Genomic DNA, 23,334 nt, shown 5'->3' with positions numbered 1-23,334 from the left:
CAGAGAGGGGGATCCACCCCTCTAGCGGCGGAAACAAGATGGCGGGAGGTGCCCCATGCTCGCGGACGCCTCGGACGCCGCGGGGAGAGGCTGGCGGCGACGAGAGGGATGCGGATTCGACGGTGGTGACTTCTGTGAACCTCTGAACCTACTGGCTTACCTGACGAGGGAGAGGGAGAGAGAGGGGAACGAGAGGTGGCGGTGGCTAGGAGGAACCCTAGATGGCCCATACGTCGAGGGGGATTAAATAGAGTGGATGGGACGGCCTCGACGTCCGTGAGAGGGGACGGCGCGCGCTCTCTCCTCTCGGGACTGACGGAAAGCAGAGAGAGGAAGGAGACGCCGTTAGGAAGAAGAGGGACGTGGGAGATGGGCCTGCGCGCTAGGGAGGAGAGGAACTGGGCCCGTGGGAGGGAAGAGGGTCTCTGCTGGCGCCAGATAGGAAGAAAGGAAAAACCCTTTGGGTTTTTCCATTTAAAACAACACACTTCAAGAACAAAATACCTAGGGAAATCTAGGTTTGCAAAAATAAAAATAAAATGACCCTGGTCATAAGGGAATTATGACCCAAATAAATAAAATAGCAAGATGATTTTTGGAGTAATGAAATATTTACAAAACAGAATTAGTTTAATGTGTTTTGTGAATAAAACCCCATTTAAACAAAGTTTAAAAATACCCTAGGCATATCTTCACATCCACAAGAGAAGGCACTAAATAATCTACATTTTAAAATCAGGTTTAGAGCAAGTAAATCTTGAGCTCAGGAAAATAAAGAAGAAGGGGTTTTGTTGAAACCTAGTTTTTGGAAGAAAAGCAAAGTTGAAGCCTAAGCTTTGCACCACCTCAACATGTCACATGCACTCATCACACCACACACATAGATCAACAACAACAACAACACAAGAAAGGCATGAATGCTATGAATGGCATGATGCAATGGGGAAGACATGAAATAAGCCACATGAAATGATAACTCCATAGTATGACATCATGGATCCAAACATGGAAGGTTTCCAAATATGGCAAGGTTACACTTGGGGCATTACAAACTCTCCCACACTACAAGAAGATCTCGTCCCAAGATCTAGGACTGCAAGAACTCTGGGAATTCGGAACGGAGGTGATCCTCGTGCTCCCAAGTGGCCTCTTTATCGGAATGATGTGACCACTACACCTTGAGAAACTTGATTGACTTATTGCGGGTCTTGCGCTCAGTCGTCTCGAGAACTGCAACTGGATGCTCACGATAGGATAGGTCGGGTTGAAGGTCGATATCTTGAAGATCAACTGTGTGCTCGGGAGTCTTGAAGCATCTCCGGAGCTAAGAGACATGGAACACGTCATGCACATTTGCGAAGTTTGAAGGGAGCTCGAGTTGATAAGCAAGGTTGCCTCTCTTGCCAACAACTCTGAAAGGACCAACGAAATGAGGAGCAAGCTTGCCTTTGATGCCAAAACGCTGAGTGCACTTCATAGGAGACACTTTGAGATAGACAAAGTCATCGAGCTCATAAGACATGTCATGATGCTTGCTATCATATTAGCTCTTCTGACGGGACTGCGCTGCTTTGAGATTATCCTGAATGACCCGACACATCTCTTCTGCTTCTTCGATCAAGTCATTCCCAAGAATCTGACGCTCGTCGGTCTCGGACCAGTTGAGTGGGGTATGACACTTCCTGCCGTAGAGAATCTCAAATGGAGCTTTGCCTGAACTTGACTGATAGCTATTGTTATAAGAGAACTCAGCAAAAGGTAGGCAATCCTCCCACTTCATGCCAAAGGAAATGACACAGGCTCTTAGCATATCCTGGAGGACCTGATTGACTCTCTCAACTTGCCGACTAGTCTGAGGATGAAAGGCTGTGCTGAATCGTATCTTCGTACCCATCGCATACTGAAAAGAGTCCCAAACCTTGGAAGTGAAGATACTTCCGTGATCCGAAGAAATCATCATAGGCATGCCGTGCAAAGAGACTATCCTCGAAGTGTAGAGCTGCAAGCTGAGCTGTTGAGATGGACTCCTTAACTGGAAGGAAGTGAGCTACTTTTCTCAACTTGTCGATGATGATGAAGATGGCATCGTTACCCTGCTTGGACTTCAGAAACCCGGTGACGAAATCCATCTCAATATGGTCGAACTTCCACTTGAGAATGGGCAAAGGATGCAAAAGACCTGCTGGATGTTGATGCTCTGCTTTCTCCCTTCGACATACATCACATTCATTTACAAACTGAGCAATTTCATGCTTCATGCGAGTCCACCAGAAGGTATGTTTCAAGTCTTGATACATCTTGGAACTTCCTGGATGTATGGAGAGAAGAGAGTTATGAGATTCTTCCATGATAACCTTTCTGAGATCCCCTTTCGGAACGACAAGACGATCCTCAAAGATCAATGTATCTCTGCATCAACACTGAAGCACTTATATTTGGGAACTCCCTTTGACAAGCCAATCTTAACTTTCTTCACCATTGCATCAAGAAGTTGAGCTTGTCGGACCTGGTCTTCCAAGGTAGGGGTGATCTGAAGATTTGCAAGAAATCCCTGAGGTACTAACTGAAGGTTGAGCTTTCTGAAAGATTCACAAAGGTCAGGCTGGAGAGGCTTCCGAATGAGACTGTTGAAGTAAGCCTTCCTGCTCAAAGCATCTGCCACGACATTAGCTTTGCCTAGAGTGTACTCAACACTGGGATTAAAATCTTGGAGCATTTCCACCCAACGAGTTTGCCGAAGATTGAGGTTACGCTGGGTGAAGATGTACTTGAGACTCTTGTGATCGGTGAACCCTTCAACCTTTCGTTCCAACAAGAGGTGTCTCCAAGTCATCAGAGCATGTACCACTGCCGCCAACTCAAGATCATGAGTGGGGTAATTCTTCTCACTTGGGTTCAACTGCCTCGAGGTATAAGCTACAACTTTGTTGTCTTGCATCAACACTGCACCAAGACCTTGAAGAGAGGCGTCGCAAAACACTTGATAAGGTTTGGAGTCATCAGGAGGAACCAAGACTGGAGTAGAAGTGATCTTCTCTTTGAGTGTGTCGAAAGGCAACTGACACTCTGGAGACGAGACATACTTCACACCTTTCTGAAGAAGACTTGAGAGAGGCTTAGGAATCTTGGAGAAATTCTCAATGAATCTTCTGCAATAGCTTGCAAGCCCGAGAAAGCTTCGAAGCTGCTTCTCATTCTGCGGAGGCTCCTACTCAACAATGGCTTGCACCTTCGACGGATCAACTTTGATGCCCTCGGCAGAGATGATGTGCCCAAGGTAGACAACTTCTTTCAACCAGAACTCACATTTGGAAAACTTGGCATAGAACTTATGCTCTCTTAGCTTATCAACTACCAGCCTGAGATGTTCTTCATGCTCTTCCTCAGTTTCCGAAAAGACCAGAATATCATCAATATACAGCAAGACGAATTCATTCTTGAATGGGGAGAAGATATAATTCATCATTCGACAGAAGGTCGGTGGAGCATTTGCTAGACCAAAAGACATCACTGTATACTCATACGAGCCAAAGCTTGTCCTGATAGTAGTCTTCGGAATATCCTCTTCGCGAATGCGAATCTGATGATAACCCATCCTGAGATCGAGCTTTGAGAAGATCTGAGCCCCTTTCAATTGCTCGAACAACTCATTGATGTTAGGAAGTGGATACTTGTTTATGATTGTCTTCTTGTTCAATGGACGGTAATCGACACACAATCGGTCCATGCCATCCTTGTTCTTGACAAAAAACACTCCACAACCCCAAGGAGATGAGCTTGGTCTGATCAGACCCAGACACTCTTGCTCATCAAGTTGTCTCTTCAGCTCCTTCAACTCTTCTGGACCCAGTTTGTACGACCGTTTGCACACAGGCTCAGTACCCAGTTCAAGCTCAATTATGAACTCAACTGCTCGGTGCGGAGGCATTCCTCGCAGTTCTTCTGGAAAAACATCTTCATATTTGCAGACCACTGGGACTTGCGAGATTGGAGAGATCTCACTCTTCTCATTCAAAGAAAACAGACGGATTGTGTCATTGCGCATTGCGAAGATAATCATGTCCTCCGAAGAGTGAGTTAGCTTCACTTCTTTAGCTTCACAATCAATAGATGCCTTATTCATAGCCAAGCAATCCATTCCAAGGATCAAATCAATATGAGAGTTCCCAAGGACAATAGGAGACGCCAGAAAAGCATAACTACCCATCTTGATAGAAACATCTGGAACAACCCAACAAGAACTCATAAGCATCCCTGGAGAAATAATGTCTAATGACTTAGGCAACTCTTCAAGATGCAAATCATGCTTTGCCGCAAACGGATATGACAAGAAAGAATGCGATGCACCAGAATCAAACAACACTTTAGCAGGAATATCATTGACGAGGAGATTACCCATAATCATGTCTCAGGAGTTTTCTGCTTCAGCTGCATTCACCATATTGACTCTAGCAGACCTGGGGTTGAACTTCACTATAACATTGCTTGGCGGTTTGCCTGGAGGAGGAGGCGGAAGACGAAGCTGAGAGGTGCACTTGTTGGCATAGTGACCCTTCTGCCCACACTTGTGACAAGTAACATCTGCCGGCTGACGGAACTGTGACTGAGGATTCCCTTGCTTCTGCTGCTGAAACCTCTGCTAGAAAGCTGGGTTGGGTGGGTCGGAAGAACCACAACCACCTGATTGCTTGAACTGCTGCGTGTGCCGAGGAGGAGGAGACACCCAATATTTCTGTTGCTTCTAAACCACCTGAGTTGAGGAAGACGAGCTGGAATCTCGGAAACGCTTCTTCGAATTCTCCACCCTGAGCAAAGCTGCCTCAGCTCTAAGAGCCAAGTTGTAGAACTTATCAAACTCATCATGATCGTGCAAGGTGAGGGCTAGCTGCAAATCCTCTTTCAGACCACCTCTGAACTGATAGATCTTGCTCTTTTGATCTAGAATGTCCTGCAAGGCATATCGGGCTAGCTCATGGAACTCGACGTTGTACTTGTACACGGAGTTAACACCTTTCTTCAAGCGCCTGAACTTCTCGCGCATATCCTCCACAAAGCTAGATGGAATATAATGGGACCTGAAATCTCTGTAGAACTCATCCCAAGTGATCAGTCTAGGACCCCTGGAGTCCTTCAACTGCTGCCACCAGATCGATGCTTGCCCCTTGAGCTGGAATGTTGCAAACTTGACGAAGTCCTCTGGACGGAAATTGCTGCACTCAAAGTGTTTGTTCATGTCCCGAATTCAGTCCTCAGCGTCAAACGGTGATCACACGACATGAATGTCTTCGGCTGGTTTGCCAAGAATTGACTCAGAGTAGCAAACTGATTACCACCATGGTTGAAGTTACCCTGCTGCTGATTAGTCCTCTCTTGCAACAGCTGGATCAACATCTGAGTGTTAGCATTTGTTGCAGCCATCACCGCTTGCCAAGCCTCTGCAGGAGGAGGCGGCCGCGGAGGAGGTGGTGGAGGGGGTGGTGGAGGCATCTCAGCACCCTCACGACCTGGATTCTGACGAGTTGGTGGAGCCATCCTGAAGACGGACAACACATTAGCCTAGAGAATAATATTGAAGGTAAAGCTGAATCAAACGGCAGGAATACCTGAACAGGAATATTAGCAATTGCACTCGAACAAAATAGTAAGATTGCTTCCTCAAAGTGACTATCGACAAAATTCTGATTAAAGACCACTTGTAAACCAAGTATGAGCTAGAACTGCTCAGAACAAATGTATGATCGAGATTTCATCCGATATCTTCGTGGATATGATCGCACGGGCTCGAATTTACAGTAGCCATCCTGTGCAAGGTAGTGCACACGACTTATGAAGCATCCCCGAGTCGTAGCAAGCTTCAATGACTCTTTATGACACAACGAGAACCGCTATAAGACGACCGTGAACAAACGTACCCACTAAATGTCGAATCCCAACCTCACATTATGCATCTGTAGGAAGACTGTCGTATAAGTCACTACTTGATATCCCACCTATGAATTCCCAAAATATATGGTCATGCAATCTGGTATATGGATACAAGGTTAATATTTCACACAACTCCTATACTAACCCGTCCAGTGTATCACATCCGTCAACACATAACCAGAATCTTGGACCTTCATCTACTATAGACCCTCGTGATCACAACGATACAAAATATGGCAGTACCCCCGAACAATCTGCACCAGTACTGGGGACATCGGGGTTATCTCGCCACTACTAGTCTTGAAGCAATTACGAACATCCTTCGTTCTGAGATACTAAGAAATCTGAATGATGGCGATGTGCACAAGAATCCCCTGGAGCTCAACTCCCCGGAAGAAATCAAGTCAGACAGGAGGCACCAAGACAGAACTCCGTCACATCGATATCATATAGATTTCAAAATACCCGCGTGATCCTAAATTTTGTTTGAGCGAGAAGAGGAGTAGAATTAAGATTGCCTAAGTCGAGAACCTCACCAGAGCATGGAAGAGGAGAAAAAAGAAACCTACTCTCCTATATAACTAAGACTCAAAACATTTTACTAGACTCGACTCGGCCAAGTTCGATCACACAAAGGCTCCTATGGTCGTAAGCCTCTGATTACCAACTTGTCGCGTGCCCCCACTGGATCAGAAACAAGAATGAATGCGACAACAAAAAACACCCAGTGGGTGTAAAGTCAAGATGGACAAAATGCAATCGGAAATGAACTTACAATCCCACTTGCTCGGACATTAGCATGAAGTGCCGAGCTGGCGTCATACGCCAACCTTCTGGCTTCATACGCCTCCTTGGTTTGCATCATCATCTGCTCTGCGTGGATCATAGCCTCCTTCCCTGCTCCAGTTTGGTCTTTTGGAACATGTTGCAGAGTGAACACAGACATTGGAGGAATCGACACAACGACTGAGGTCTCAAGAGTCACTGGAGGTTGTTCATTTGACGTAGGAGTCACAACAGTCGAAGTTACTGGAGGGGCACTCGACGACACGATCTCGAGCCCGATGTCCACTCGGGATGGATCTTCGAGTTCCAGAGGCAATTCAGTAGTCGATCGACATGGTTCTTCATCATCTTCTAGATAGATGACGTTGGTAGCTGTCAGTCAGTAACATGAGTCGGTCCAACCAACCAATTTTATCCAGAAAACATAACAGAATGAAGATTTAATATACCTTGTTGGGAGGTGGCCACGTTGGCAGCATCCAAGTCCATGGGACCCTCTTCATCTCCAGGAGGTGACGTCACCTAGGTATAGCTGTGGCAAAGTGAATTCCGTTCTTACATCAACAACACAAAATTTCACAAACCACAAAAGGAAGAAGTAAACACTCATGCTGAAGCGACTGACACAACGATCCACATTCGGGGCAGATGTGGGGACCCCGACTTACCAGTCGAGATCGCCGAATGAACGTTCTCATTGATCCCAGAGATCAATTATCACCGAACACACATATGCTGATTAATAAGAGTCTTACATCCAACATACCGAATTATTACAACACATAACCTGGAAGGTCAAGTTCACGTAGGTAGGGCCGATAAGGCCAAAACACACAGATACAACTAATAGAAAAAATCTTGGGGCTAAGCGGGTGCCCATGCCATGAGCCTAAACCAACAGGCATTCTGACTGGGAAGCGTCCTAGTTCGCATGGCCGTCTCCGATGACGTACTCTTCTCCAAACTCTAGCCCTTCCATGTGTGGTCAATAATATAACCAGTGGCAAGCCAATGAGTACTTTGAATGTACTCGCAAACAACCCATGATATGAATAATATAACTGGTAGGGTAACAAGTAATATGCAGTATTGGTGGATAGCAGCTTAACTGTAAATAAACATGCTCATAGATGGATGTGCAACATAAGCTAGATGGTATTTAGAAGAGAAGATTACATATATCAACATATCTGTTTAAGGGCTGAACACTTCGGGTTCACCCGATATACCAAGTCACCAAACTTGGTCATATCCACTATTTCTCAGATATCACTTTGAACACACACACACACTCACACTTGGTTTATGCAAAAATGACTCGACGTAGTTTAAGCAGGATTACCCAACTGTCCTTGACCGTGGACCCGGCTATTCAAATAGTTTTACACTCTGCAGAGGTTGTACACTGTACCCACGAGATCCGACAAACTTCCTTGTCATCCACGACTCGTGGTATATAACACACCCGAGTTAAGTACCCGATCAATGCCTTTCCCTGACGATACTAGACAAATAGGTCCACTCAATTGGTACCCATCTCACATGATGTATGTCTTACAAGCACTGACTTTGGACAGTATCATCCATGCGGGGACCAACGGTGTGCCCGGAACACATAAAAACGGCATAGTCGCCCTACCTGGCACGACCCCATCACGAGAGTGACCACACATCACTCCCGCCACTAGTAATGTGGCTCTTTGCTAGCACCGACCAGAGTAATCAATAAAGCCCAATCCCATAAAGAGGTAACATGGTCGCACATGTAAGGTTGGTACGGTCGACGCGTCATAAATCTATTCCCATTTCTGAAACCACTGATACCAAAATACCCAGTGCACCACTTCTCCAATAGTGGCCACCTATCTCAAGATCACCCTCACGCATTAGTGGTACCCGACGGGGTTTTCATAAACCTTTGATTTATACCATCATCATGCTCATGCTTCTACTATGCTTAGCTCTACTTGTCAACATGATATTAGCGTGATCCTCATAGCTGGTACGATCTTGCCCAAAATGCAAGTGCTTCGGAGGAGCCATCGGTAACATCACATCGGTGATTTACCGAATAATCAAGATCATATGCAACTGAAATATTTTCTCTACTAGCATGCAATATAACATATGCTCGGGCATGGTCAAAGGGCTGCTTGCCTTGATCAGCTAAGTATCACAGGTCTTCGGGGTCTTCAAGTCCAACTCCTTCGTCAAACGTGGTTTCTATCATCGTAATAAATAAAAAGAAATAAGTAGCTCACTCAAAAACAGAGCACAAAGTCACTTTAAAAATGTTGCGTAATTCTGATAAATCCATATTGTTATTTTAAAAATATTTTCTCTGGTTTTAGTGAAAGGATTATTTAAAAAAACACTTTAACAGAAGCAAAACTAATCCAAATAGCCTTTATAATTATTATAAATACTACTCATTTTTAGAAGAATTATGGTGGAATAATAATAAAAATATATTGGATAAATACTTTTATAAAAATCTTTTAAAACTAGAATAAACATAAAAAGAAAAGGGTTGATGCACATGCTTGGCTTGGCCCGTGGCTTGGGCCGGCCTAGCTAGCCAGCCAGCCAGCCCAGGCACGCGCGCGGCTAGGTTTAAACCTGACGCGCGGGCCCGTGCAATCAGCGGCAGAGAGGAGAGAGGGGGAGAGAGAAGAGCCACCGACAGGTGAGCCCCACTTGTCGGGGTCGTCTTCTATCTCGGGACAGAGAGGAGGGGAGGCACGCTGGTGATGCTACCAACGGCCTCGAGGGCAACCAAAGGCACGAATGGGAACAACTCACCATCACCTACCTGCTGGTGATCGAGGGGTCGACGGGGAGGCCCTGGTTCACCAGCGATGAGGTGGCTACGATGTAGTGGTTTCGGGAGGCTGATGAACTAGGTGCTACGGGCGTGGTTTAGCTTGGGGAGGTGATGGGGAAGCTCCCTGAGGTTGCTAGGATCATAGAAAGGTGAAAGGAGCGTCGGAGCTGACCCATAGCCCGAGATCGACGGAGCTTTGAAGCGGTGGGGCCTCGGTCGATCTCGAGAATAGGAGTTCGCTGTGCTCGAATGGAGTGGTTAGGGGTGGAATTCAGGCTCTCGATAGGTAACATGGGGGTGCTGGAGCGAGGGGAGGCCTATTTATACGCTCCCGATGGTGCACCGTGCCGGTGGCGCCGGTGGTTTCACCGCAGCTCGCAGGAGGAGCAGTGAGGCTTCGGGGTCGAAACAACGTATACAGACATGGTTTAGGACCTCCGTGACCCAATTGGAGGGAGAGAAAGCGAGGAGGAGCATGCACTGTTGGAAATATGCCCTAGAGGCAATAATAAATTAGTTATTATTATATTTCTTAGTTCATGATAATCGTTTATTATCCATGCTATAATTGTATTGATTGGAAACACAATACTTGTGTGGATATATAGACAAAACACTGTCCCTAGTAAGCCTCTAGTTGACTAGCTCGTTGATCAAAGATGGTCAAGGTTTCCTGGCCATAGGCAAGTGTTGTCACTTGATAACGGGATCACATCATTAGGAGAATCATGTGATGGACTAGACCCAAACTAATAGACGTAGCATGTTGATCGTGTCATTTTGTTGCTACTGTTTTCTGCGTGTCAAGTATTTGTTCCTATGACCATGAGATCATATAACTCACGGACACCGGAGGAATGCTTTGTGTGTATCAAACGTCGCAACGTAACTGGGTGACTATAAAGATGCTCTACAGGTATCTCCGAAGGTGTTCGTTGAGTTAGTATGGATCGAGACTGGGATTTGTCACTCCGTGTGACGGAGAGGTATCTCGGGGCCCACTCGGTAATACAACATCACACACAAGCCTTGCAAGCAATGTAACTTAATGTAAGTTGCGGGATCTTGTATTACGGAACGAGTAAAGAGACTTGCCGGTAAACGAGGTTGAAATAGGTATACGGATACTGACGATCGAATCTCGGGCAAGTAACATACCGAAGGACAAAGGGAATGACATACGGGATTATACGAATCCTTGGCACTGAGGTTCAAACGATAAGATCTTCGTAGAATATGTAGGATCCAATATGGGCATCCAGGTCCCGCTGTTGGATATTGACCGAGGAGTCTCTCGGGTCATGTCTACATAGTTCTCGAACCCGCAGGGTCTGCACACTTAAGGTTCGACGTTGTTTTATGCGTATTTGAGTTATATGGTTGGTTACCGAATGTTGTTCGGAGTCCCGGATGAGATCACGGACTTCACGAGGGTTTCCGGAATGGTCCGGAAACGAAGATTGATATATAGGATGACCTCATTTGGTTACCGGAAGGTTTTCGTGCATTACCGGAAAAGTTTCGGGCTCATCGGTAGTGTACCGGGAGTGCCGGGAGGGGTGCCGGGGACCATCGGGAGGGGTGTCACGCCCCAAGGGGTCTCATGAGCTATGGGAAGAGATAAACCAGCCCCTAGTGGGCTGGAATAAGTTCCCACTAAGGCCCATAAGGTTTGAGAAGGAAAAAACACAAGGTGGAAAGAGTTTCCAAGTGGGAAGGTGGAATCCTACTCCAAGTAGGATTGGAGTAGGACTCCTCCACCTCCAATTTCGGCCAAACCTTTAGGTTTTGAGGCTGCCTCCTCCCCTCCCTCCCACCTATATATACGGAGGTTTTAGGGCTGATTTGAGACGACTTTTCTCACGGCTGCCCGACCACATACCTCCATAGTTTTTCCTCTAGATCGCGTTTCTGCGGAGCTCGGGCGGAGCCCTGCTGAGACAAGATCATCACCAACCTCCGGAGCGCCGTCACGCTGCCGGAGAACTCTTCTACCTCTCCGTCTCTCTTGCTGGATCAAGAAGGCCGAGATCATCGTCGAGTTGTACGTGTGCTGAACGCGGAGGTGCCGTCCGTTCGGTACTAGATCGTGGGACTGATCGCGGGATTGTTCGCGGGGCGGATCGAGGGACGTGAGGACGTTCCACTACATCAACCGCGTTCACTAACGCTTCTGCTGTACGATCTACAAGGGTACGTAGATCACTCATCCCCTCTCGTAGATGGACATCACCATGATAGGTCTTCGTGCGCGTAGGAAAATTTTTGTTTCCCATGCGACGTTCCCCAACAGTGGCATCATGAGCTAGGTTCATGCGTAGATGTCTTCTCGAGTAGAACACAAAAGGTTTTGTGGGCGGTGATGTGCGTTTTGCTGCCCTCCTTAGTCTTTTCTTGATTCCGCGGTATTGTTGGATTGAAGCGGCTTGGACCGACATTACTCGTACGCTTACGAGAGACTGGTTTCATCGTTACGAGTAACCCCCTTTGCTCAAAGATGACTGGCAAGTGACGGTTTCTCCAACTTTAGTTGAATCGGATTTGACCAAGGAGGTCCTTGGATGAGGTTAAATAGCAACTCATATATCTCCGTTGTGGTGTTTGCGTAAGTAAGATGCGATCCTACTAGATACCCCCGGTCACCACGTAAAACTTGCAACAACAAAATTAGAGGACGTCTAACTTGTTTTTGCAGGGTATGCTTGTGATGTGATATGGCCAACGATGTGATGTGATATATTGGATGTATGAGATGATCATGTTGTAATAGAAATATCGACTTGCACGTCGATGGTACGGCAACCGGCAGGAGCCATAGGGTTGTCTTTATAACTAACGTTTGTGCTTGCAGATGCGTTTACTATTTTGCTAGGACGTAGCTTTAGTAGTAATAGCATGAGTAGCACGACAACCCCGATGGCGACACGTTGATGGAGATCATGATGATGGAAATCATGATGTGACGCCGGTGACAAGAAGATCGTGCCGGTGTTTTGGTGATGGAGATCAAGAAGCACGTGATGATGGCCATATCATGTCACTTATGAATTGCATGTGATGTTAATCCTTTTATGCACCTTATTTTGCTTAGAACGACGGTAGCATTATGAGGTGATCTCTCACTAAAATTTCAAGACGAAATTGTGTTCTCCCCGACTGTGCACCGTTGCTACAGTTCTTCGTTTCGAGACACCACGTGATGATCGGGTGTGATAGACTCAACGTTCACATACAACGGGTGCAAAACAGTTGCGCACGCGGAACACTCGGGTTAAGCTTGACGAGCCTAGCATGTGCAGACATGGCCTCGGAACACATGAGACCGAAAGGTCGAGCATGAATTGTATAGTTGATATGATTAGCATAGAGATGCTTACCACTGAAACTATTCTCGACTCACGTGATGATCGGACTTGAGATAGTGGATTTGGATCATGTACCACTCAAATGACTAGAGAGATGTACTTTTTGAGTGGGAGTTCTTAAGTAATATGATTAATTGAACTAATTGTCATGAACATAGTCTAATGGTATTTGCGAATTACGATGTAGCTTGCGCTATAGCTCTACTGTTTTTATATGTTCCTAGAGAAAATTTAGTTGAAAGTTGATAGTAGCAAACTTTGCAGACTGAGTCTGTAAAACCGAGGATTGTCCTCGTTGCTGCACAGAAGGCTTATGTCCTTAATGCACCACTCGGTGTGCTGCACCTCGAGCGTCGTCTGTGGATGCTGTGAACATCCGACATACACGTTTCTGATTACTACACAATAGTTCAGTGCAAGATACTTAATGGCTTAGAAGCAAGGCGCCGAAAACGTTGTAAAACGTCACGGAACATAAGTGATGTTCTAAAGAGATGAAATTGTGATTTCATTCTTGTGCCCTTGTTAAGAGGTACGAGACCTCCGACAAGATTCTTTGTCCACAAAACACAGGAGAAAAGGCTCAATCGTTGAGCATGTGCTCAGATTGTCTGAGTACGACAATCGCTTGAATCAAGTGGGAGTTAATCTTCCAGATGAGATAGTGATAGTTCTCCAAAGTCACTGCCACCAAGCTGTGAGAGCTTCGTGATGAACTATAACATATCAAGGATACATACAATGATCCTTGAGCGATTCGCGATGTTTGACACTCCGAAAGTAGAAATCAAGAAGGAGCATCAATAGTTGATGGTTTGTAAAACCACTAAGTTTCAAGAAAGGCAAGGGCTAGAAGGGATACTTCGTGAAACGGCAAAACAGTTGCTGCACTAATGAAGAGACCCAATATTAAACCCAAACCCGAGACTAAGTGCTTCCGTAATGAGGGGAACAATCACTGAGGCGGAGCAACTCAAGATACTTGGTAGATAAGATGGCTGGCAAAAGTCGAAAGAAGTGTATTTGATATACATGATGTTGATGTGTACTTTACTAGTACTCCTAGTAGCACGAGGGTATTGGATACCGGTTCAGTTGCTAAGTGATTAGTGACGCGAAATGAAAGCTACGGCATAAACGGAGACTAGCTAAAGGCGAGGTGACGATACGTGTTGGAAGTGTTTCCAAGATTGATATGATCAAACGTCGCACGCTCCCTCTATCATCGGGATTGGTGTTAAACCTAAATAATTGTTATTTCGTGCTTGCGTTAAAGCATGAACATGATTGGATCGTGTTTATTGCAATACGATTATTCATTTAAAGAGAATAATGGTTACTCTATTTTCTTGAATAATCACCTTCAATGGTTTATTGAATCTCGATCGTAGTGTTACACATGTTCATGATATTGGTGCCAAAAGATACGAGTTGATGATGATAGTACCACTTACTTGTGGCACTGCCGCTTAAGTCATGTTAGTATAAATTGCATGAAGAGGCTCCATGCTGATGGATCTTTGTACTCACCTGATTTCGAATCACTAGTGACATGCAAATCATACCACATGAGCAAGGCCTTGTTTTCATTGAGATGAAATAAGATAGTAACTTGTTGAAAGTGATACATTTTGATGTATGCAGTCCAATGGGTGCTGAGGCACGTAGTGGATATCATTATGTTCATACTTCACTGACGATTTGAGTAGATACAGGAGTATTTACTTAATGAATCACAAGTCTGAAATGTTGAAAAGTTCAATTTCGTTTCAGAGTGAAGTTCGTCGTAACAAGAGGATAAACTGTCTACGATATGATCATGGAAATGAATATCTGAGTTACGAGTTTTGGTACGCAGTTAAGACAATGTGGAAATTGTTTCGCAGTTCATGCCACCTGGAACATCATAGTGTGATGATGTGTCTGAACGTCATAGCCACGCACTATTTGGTATGGTGCATACTATGATGTCTCTTATCGAATTACCACTATCGTTTATGGGTTATGCATTAGAGACAACCGCACTCACTTTAAATAGGGCACCGTGTATTTCCGTTGAGATGACACAGTATAGACTGAGGTTTAGAGAAATCTAAACTGTCGTTTCTTGAAAGTTTGGGGCTTCGACACTTATGTGAAAAAGTTTCAGTCTGATAAGCTCGAACCCAAAGCGGATAAATGCATCTTCATAGGATATCCAAAACAGTTGGGTACATCTCCTATCTCAGATCCGAAAGCAAAGTGTTTGTTTCTAGAAACGGATCCTTTCTCGAGGAAAGGTTTCTCTCGAAAGAATTGAGTGGGAGGGTAGTAGAACTTGATGAGGTTATTGAACCATCACTTCAACCAGTGTGTAGCAGGGTGCAGGAAGTTGTTCCTGTGGCGCCTACACCAATTGAAGTGGAAGCAGATGATGGTGATCATCAAGCATCGGATCAAGTTACTACAAGCCTCGTAGGTTGACAAGGTCGCATACTACTACAGAGTGGTACGGTAACCCTGTCTTGGAGGTCATGTTGTTGAGCAACAGTGAACCTACGAGTTATGGAGAAAGCGATGGTGGGCCCAGATTCTGACAAATGGCTGGAAGCCATGAAATCCGAGAGAGGATCCATGTATAAAACAAAGTGTAGACTTTGAAAGAACTACTTGATGGTCATAAGACTATTGAGTAAAGATGGATCTTTAAAAGAAGACAGACGATGATGGTGATAAGTCACTATTAAGAAAAGCTCGACTTGTCGCAAAGATGTTTTCGACAAGATCAAACAGTTGACTATGATGAGACTTTCTCACTCGTAGCGATGCTAAAGGTCTGTTGGAAATATGTTAGTTGTTGATGCATTATTTATGAAATATTGCACGTAGGATGTCAAAACATTGTTTTCTCGACGGTTTCCTTGAGCAAACATTGTATGTGATACAACCAGAAGGTTTTGACGATCCTAAAGATACTAACAAGTATGCAAGCTCCAGTAATCCTTCAATGGACTGGTGCAAGCATCTCGGAGTTGGAATATACACTTTGATGAGATGATCAAAGATTTTGGGTTTGTACAAGGTTTATGAGAAACTTGTATTTCCAAAGAAGTGAGTGGGAGCACTATAGAATTTCTGATAGGTATATGTGGTTGACATATTGTGGATCAGAAGTAATGTAGAATTTCTGTAAAGCATACAAGGTTGTTTGAAAGAAGTTTTCAAAGGAGTACCTGGATTACGCTACTTGAACGTTGAGCATCAAAGATCTATGGAGATAGATCGAAAGCGCTTAATAGAAGTTTCAACAAGATGCATGCCTTGACAAGTTTTTGAAAGAGTTCAAAATAGACCAGCAAAGAAGGAGTTCTTGGTTGCGTTGTGAGGTGTGAATTTGAGTAAGACTCAAAACCCGACCACGGCAGAATAAAGAGAATAGACGAAGGTCGTCTTCTATGCCTTAGCCGTAGAATCTAAAGTATGCCATACTGTGTACCGCACCTGAAGTGTGCCTTGACTCAAAGTATGTTGAGAGGTACAGAGAGTGATCCATGATTGAATCACTAGCAGCGGTCGAAATTTATCCTTAGTAACTAATGGACTAAGGAATTTTTCTCGATTATGGAGGTGGTTAAAGAGTTCGTCGTAAAGGGTTACGTCGATGCAAGCTTTGACACTAATCCGAATAACTATGAGTAGTGAAACGGATTCGTATAGTAGAGTAGATATTTGGAGTATTTCCGAATAGCACGTAGTAGCAGCATCTATAAGATGACATAAAGATTTGTAAAGAACGCACGGATCTGAAAGTTTCAGAACCGTTGACTAAAACCTCTCTCACGAGCAAGACGTGATCAGACCCCATAACTATATGGGTGTTGGATTCGTTGGAATCACATGGTGATGTGAACTAGATTATTGACTCTAGTGCAAGTGGGAGACTGTTGGAAATATGCCCTAGAGGCAATAATAAATTAGTTATTATTATATTTCTTAGTTCATGATAATCGTTTATTATCCATGCTATAATTGTATTGATTGGAAACACAATACTTGTGTGGATATATAGACAAAACACTGTCCCTAGTAAGCCTCTAGTTGACTAGCTCGTTGATCAAAGATGGTCAAGGTTTCCTGGCCATAGGCAAGTGTTGTCACTTGATAACGGGATCACATCATTAGGAGAATCATGTGATGGACTAGACCCAAACTAATAGACGTAGCATGTTGATCGTGTCATTTTGTTGCTACTGTTTTCTGCGTGTCAAGTATTTGTTCCTATGACCATGAGATCATATAACTCACGGACACCGGAGGAATGCTTTGTGTGTATCAAACGTCGCAACGTAACTGGGTGACTATAAAGATGCTCTACAGGTATCTCCGAAGGTGTTCGTTGAGTTAGTATGGATCGAGACTGGGATTTGTCACTCCGTGTGACGGAGAGGTATCTCGGGGCCCACTCGGTAATACAACATCACACACAAGCCTTGCAAGCAATGTAACTTAATGTAAGTTGCGGGATCTTGTATTACGGAACGAGTAAAGAGACTTGCCGGTAAACGAGGTTGAAATAGGTATACGGATACTGACGATCGAATCTCGGGCAAGTAACATACCGAAGGACAAAGGGAATGACATACGGGATTATACGAATCCTTGGCACTGAGGTTCAAACGATAAGATCTTCGTAGAATATGTAGGATCCAATATGGGCATCCAGGTCCCGCTGTTGGATATTGACCGAGGAGTCTCTCGGGTCATGTCTACATAGTTCTCGAACCCGCAGGGTCTGCACACTTAAGGTTCGACGTTGTTTTATGCGTATTTGAGTTATATGGTTGGTTACCGAATGTTGTTCGGAGTCCCGGATGAGATCACGGACTTCACGAGGGTTTCCGGAATGGTCCGGAAACGAAGATTGATATATAGGATGACCTCATTTGGTTACCGGAAGGTTTTCGTGCATTACCGGAAAAGTTTCGGGCTCATCGGTAGTGTACCGGGAGTGCCGGGAGGGGTGCCGGGGACCATCGGGAGGGGTGTCACGCCCCAAGGGGTCTCATGAGCTATGGGAAGAGATAAACCAGCCCCTAGTGGGCTGGAATAAGTTCCCACTAAGGCCCATAAGGTTTGAGAAGGAAAAAACACAAGGTGGAAAGAGTTTCCAAGTGGGAAGGTGGAATCCTACTCCAAGTAGGATTGGAGTAGGACTCCTCCACCTCCAATTTCGGCCAAACCTTTAGGTTTTGAGGCTGCCTCCTCCCCTCCCTCCCACCTATATATACGGAGGTTTTAGGGCTGATTTGAGACGACTTTTCTCACGGCTGCCCGACCACATACCTCCATAGTTTTTCCTCTAGATCGCGTTTCTGCGGAGCTCGGGCGGAGCCCTGCTGAGACAAGATCATCACCAACCTCCGGAGCGCCGTCACGCTGCCGGAGAACTCTTCTACCTCTCCGTCTCTCTTGCTGGATCAAGAAGGCCGAGATCATCGTCGAGTTGTACGTGTGCTGAACGCGGAGGTGCCGTCCGTTCGGTACTAGATCGTGGGACTGATCGCGGGATTGTTCGCGGGGCGGATCGAGGGACGTGAGGACGTTCCACTACATCAACCGCGTTCACTAACGCTTCTGCTGTACGATCTACAAGGGTACGTAGATCACTCATCCCCTCTCGTAGATGGACATCACCATGATAGGTCTTCGTGCGCGTAGGAAAATTTTTGTTTCCCATGCGACGTTCCCCAACATGCACATGTGGCCATGGTCTTCTGGTGGATCTGGCACGTGCGGGCACGCGTCGCTCTGGTCAACAGAGCGAGGGAGGAGGGGCCCTCGGGCTGCCTGATACAGAGAGGGGCTGAGGTAATCGAAACGGCATCAGGGGAGGCTCGAACCGGCCGGGCTGCCCACATAGCTTCGGGTGCGCCTAGCAGCGTGCCGATAGCGCAGTTTTGGCATGCCACGGCATGCTAGCGCGCTCTAGGGCGCTTTGGCCTTGTCTGGGCGGTCCCGGGGCTTGGCCTGAAGATGTCTAGCCGTTTGGGAGCCGAGGGGCTCACTATTTGCCACGGGAGGAGAGGAAATAAGAGATGCTAGTGCTAGACCAGAACTTAGAATGAGGATTTTGGGGCCTTCTGCTTGGATTCAAAGAGGGGTCACTCTCCTGTAGTTGGGGAGTGGTGGTGGCTACTTGGTCAAAGATTTGGGAGGGAAGATCTTAAGTGTGGAGTGGGGTAGGAGCTGTTTTGCTATTATGGCAATAGGTGTTCGACATGTGTTTGAGATGGCAACACCTCACCACTCGTGGTGAGAGTTAACATGATTAAATTTGGTGCAAAAATAAGATACTCCACCAAGTTTGAGCCCCATTGGACAAGTTTGGCAATGCAAACTTGAAATCACCCCCAAATGGTAGATCTGTCCCTTCCAAAGGGAATGTGGGTAGATTACCTCCTGCAAATCCCATCTTTGGCAGAGAGACCTCATTTGGGGTGTTGATCACTCCTGCAGAGTTTCAACCCATTTGGATACACTTTGCAATGTAGAGATGTTTCAACTTGGTTCCGTACAGAGAGGGTTTCTGAATTATTTAGTGAACCAATCCACCTTGGAATGAGGTGAAACTTGGTGTGGCCACTAAATATAGTTTGGCAAGGTTGCTGGAATTTTATGGGATTTTATTGGAAATATTCCAAAAGATCAAATAGACAGAATAGGTTTTCAAGGTTTTACTCAAATATTTTGAATATAAAAAGGGGTTGAAAATCTTATGTATGGAAAATATATGTCCTCTGAGTATCTCCAAATTTTCTCAGATTTTTCTAAGGCGGAAAACTATTTTTCCATATAGGAATATCATTTCTGGCCTCAGAAATTGACATGCAAATAAAATAGGAAAATAATGGATAAAATAATTATTTTAGGGTTTTGGAGAGTAAAAATAGTTCTATAACACAATCACCATCCTTGGGTGAGAGCACTCCCTTGCTATCAAGGACTTGCAGTGCAACCCAAAGAAGGTTTTGAAATAGTCCGAAATAAAAAAAAGAATTTTGAGAATATTCTTTTATGAAAAATATGGTTTTTGATACTACTCAATCAAGCACACAAGCATACAAGGACAACCATATCACTCACAACATTGGTTTTTGAAAAGTTTTAATAAACTCAAATTTTGATTTTTAGAGAGAAAGTGAGGTAACAACAGGGTGTGGCAGCAGAGCCTTCCGAGGCTTGGTAGCGTCAGGTTTGGGCTGTTTTGCAGCCTTCTGCGCCGACTCAGTTGTTGCAGCTCGGTCACGCTTCGTATTCCTAGTGCTTGCCACTAGGGTCTTGCTTGGGGTAGCTACCGGATCATGGTGATGCTTGGATTGATACTCAGTGCGCGGAGGAGACTGGATCTCTTCTTCACTCTCCTCCGAGTTGTCTTCGCTCCCCTCGCTGTCCTTAGCATAGTCACTATCCGTGCTGCCACCTTCACTCTCCCCACCAGCGTCAAGTTGCTCCCCGTTTGACATGGGTGAATGCATGTTTGTCCACTCCTACAAGATATAAGAACAGTGAAGTTAGTCGGTTGGAGATTCAATCACTCAACAAAGTTATGAAAGTAATCGGCAAGGAAATAACTCACCATATTCTCAGCAGAGAAAGGCAAGACTCGTTTGGCTCCTAATGGATTGTCGCAAGCTCCAGTGATGCCTCTAAGCCACTGAGCCACGGTTTCTTCACAAACTTCCTCTCGATGCGACCCAGTGGTATCCTCAAGGCCTGAATAATGGCACATGGCATGGTCTCTCACTCGAGAAGGTTGGATGCGCCGACCGAGAAATGTCTCATGTAGGTCCATTCCGGTCACCCCGCCACAGATCAGATCTACTAACACATTCACCAGAATTCCTACCTTGACCTTCTCCTCCTCTAATATAGTCAGCATTCTGGGAGCAACAAGGCTCCAAAGTGAAGGGGGGGGGAAGACCAATCAACATATTTAGGGCTGTGATATCTTTGCAATAGAACCAGGTCGACTGACAGCCTCAAACAGATTCAAGCAGGGTCATTTGCGGATACGCACTCTTACTCCTCCTCTGGATTCCCAAACCGCCACACAGTTGGATAACATTGGTTCTACTATCCTTGGGTTTGGATTTCTTAACCGGCTGGGAACGAACAGTGAAGATATGCTTGAACAGTACCCAATGAGGAGGACATCCCAAGAAACACCCGCACAACGTTATGAATGTAGCAAGATGTGCAATAGCGTTCGGATGAAAGTGATGGTGTTGAGCACCAAAAAAGTTCAAGAACCCAAGAATGAATGGGTGGGGAGGAAAAGAAAAACCTCGCTCTACGTGAGTGGTGAGGAGGACTCTCTCACCTTCGCGCGGCTCCGGCTCAACTTCCCACCGCGGTAACCTCCATGATTCTGCAACTATCAATCCGTCGTGGATGAGGTTCAGGACGTCCACCTCCTTGATGGTTGACGGGAGGAAATACACCTGGAACCAACCTGGCGGCACCGCAGCTCGAGCGCTTGACGACTTCTTGGTGCTTCCTCCCTTCTGGCCCGCTCAAGTTTTCCTGTCTTTGATTTTGTCATCTCGATGGTGGTGGCAGAGACAGATCTAAGCGGATCTCAAGAGGCAGAGGAGATGGAGAAAAAGGGGATATGGAGAAGGGGCATTGTTCCAACCCTAGCTCCGGCTCGTTTTATAGCCGCCCGAGTGAGTCGCTGCCTATGGGACCACAAATCTCTGTATAACCCGATATCACAGGAAGCACGATACGTGACGATATGGGCGGCGTGATAATCGAGGAGTCGGGCTCTCATTTACCCTGGTTCTTGCTTCATCACCGTTTAGTGCGCGCTTACCAAATTTTCGAATCCCGTGAAATCCGGGCCTGACAAAGCGATCCGTCACATCAAAAGATCCTATTGATCACTCAGACCAATTTTCGCTTTCAAATTCACTCGGAAGTATATCAAGACAGAATCGATTAGGGTGAATGGAAAATATTTCAATTGACGCCTGTTTTTGCCAGGCCTTGATATCCATTCAGAGTTTGGCATGTTCGACAGAATCTACATCAACCCCTTTCCACTCGAGCCCCTGTCGATGGGGATATGTACCTAGGGTGGGGTCATATGCCTGACCTATATGTCCTACCCTAGGGCACATCATTAAGGACTTAAAGTTTCAAGGAATATTCCGACTGTCTCACCATGGGTCAGTCAGTAGAGCACCCACTCGGATACTTTCTCCTTCCACTCGATAGGAGACTTCCACTTGGAAGAATAAGTGCCCAGTCGACCGTAGAAGTTCAGAAGTCACCCCAGGGAGGCCAAAGAGCAGGCATTTGGCTGGCCATCATAAGTAACACTTATTACGTACATTATTAGTAACACACGCTTTTACCTTCATTACTCGAACCCTTGGTTGCCGGGGCCTTGATGAGGGGTAGCGCACTCTATATAAGCCACCTCTCCCCTGTGGCACAAGGGTTCATACCCCCTGTAACACACACTCCATACTGCAAGAGCTCCCGAGCACTGAGACGTAGGGCTATTACCTCCAGGAGAGGGGCCTAAACTCATACATCATGTGTACAAGCTTGTCGTAGCTAGGACTTTGCCCTCTCCTTTTCGTACCCCTCATCTCTACCGTCAGGTTCATTCCCATGACACCTACGTGAAGTCTTCTACAACAAAACCCAAGGTTAGTTTGTCCCTCTAAAGGGGATGTCACATCAAGCGGGAGATTTACTCTAAGACTTGAGTCAAAGCATCTCATAAGATGTGAACACATTAAAAGATTTATGTAAAAGTGGTAACCCCACTTGTGCTTAAATGATGAGTATGACCTATGATTAAGTATCCTTACTTGGCTCTAAGACAATATACTCATATATAGATGACTTCGTCATTGTTAAAGTGCTTGGTAGATAAGAGTGGATGTGCATGTTTGCCATGTTTCATTTAACATCGTATTGTGTGAGTATGTTGTTATGCATATTTTTACTCATTCGAGGATATCCACTTGTTGTTATTTGGCATTCTTTTTATTTGGCCAATTGGATATACAATAATTCCTAAGTACCCCTCTTTAGCTATCTATGCTTTCTCGTCTCAAATTCTATTCATGCTTCATCACAAAATTTGAGCAGGCACTTTTCGTACCTGTCGTGGGAATGATCCTGACAATAGTACGAACTAACGAGCGAAGTCTAGCAAGGCGCAGTGGATGCACTCGTATTTACGAGTTCAGGCCCCACTCGGAAGTGGTAATAGCCCTACGTCTCGAGACCTGAGGCAAGTGTTTTCTTTTGGGGGTGTAAAAGATTAGAAGTGCTGAACCCTTGAGCCGATGCCCGGGAGTGGCTTATATAGTGCTTGCCACGATCGACCGAGCACCATTACAAGGCAATAAATGGTAATAAAGAAGGGAGTTAGTA

Source organism: Hordeum vulgare, chromosome 6H, assembly GCF_904849725.1.
Source record: "Hordeum vulgare subsp. vulgare chromosome 6H, MorexV3_pseudomolecules_assembly, whole genome shotgun sequence".
Lineage (NCBI taxonomy): Eukaryota > Viridiplantae > Streptophyta > Magnoliopsida > Poales > Poaceae > Hordeum > Hordeum vulgare.
The sequence above is the reverse complement of the archived record's forward strand: the minus strand, read 5'-3'. Positions refer to the sequence as shown.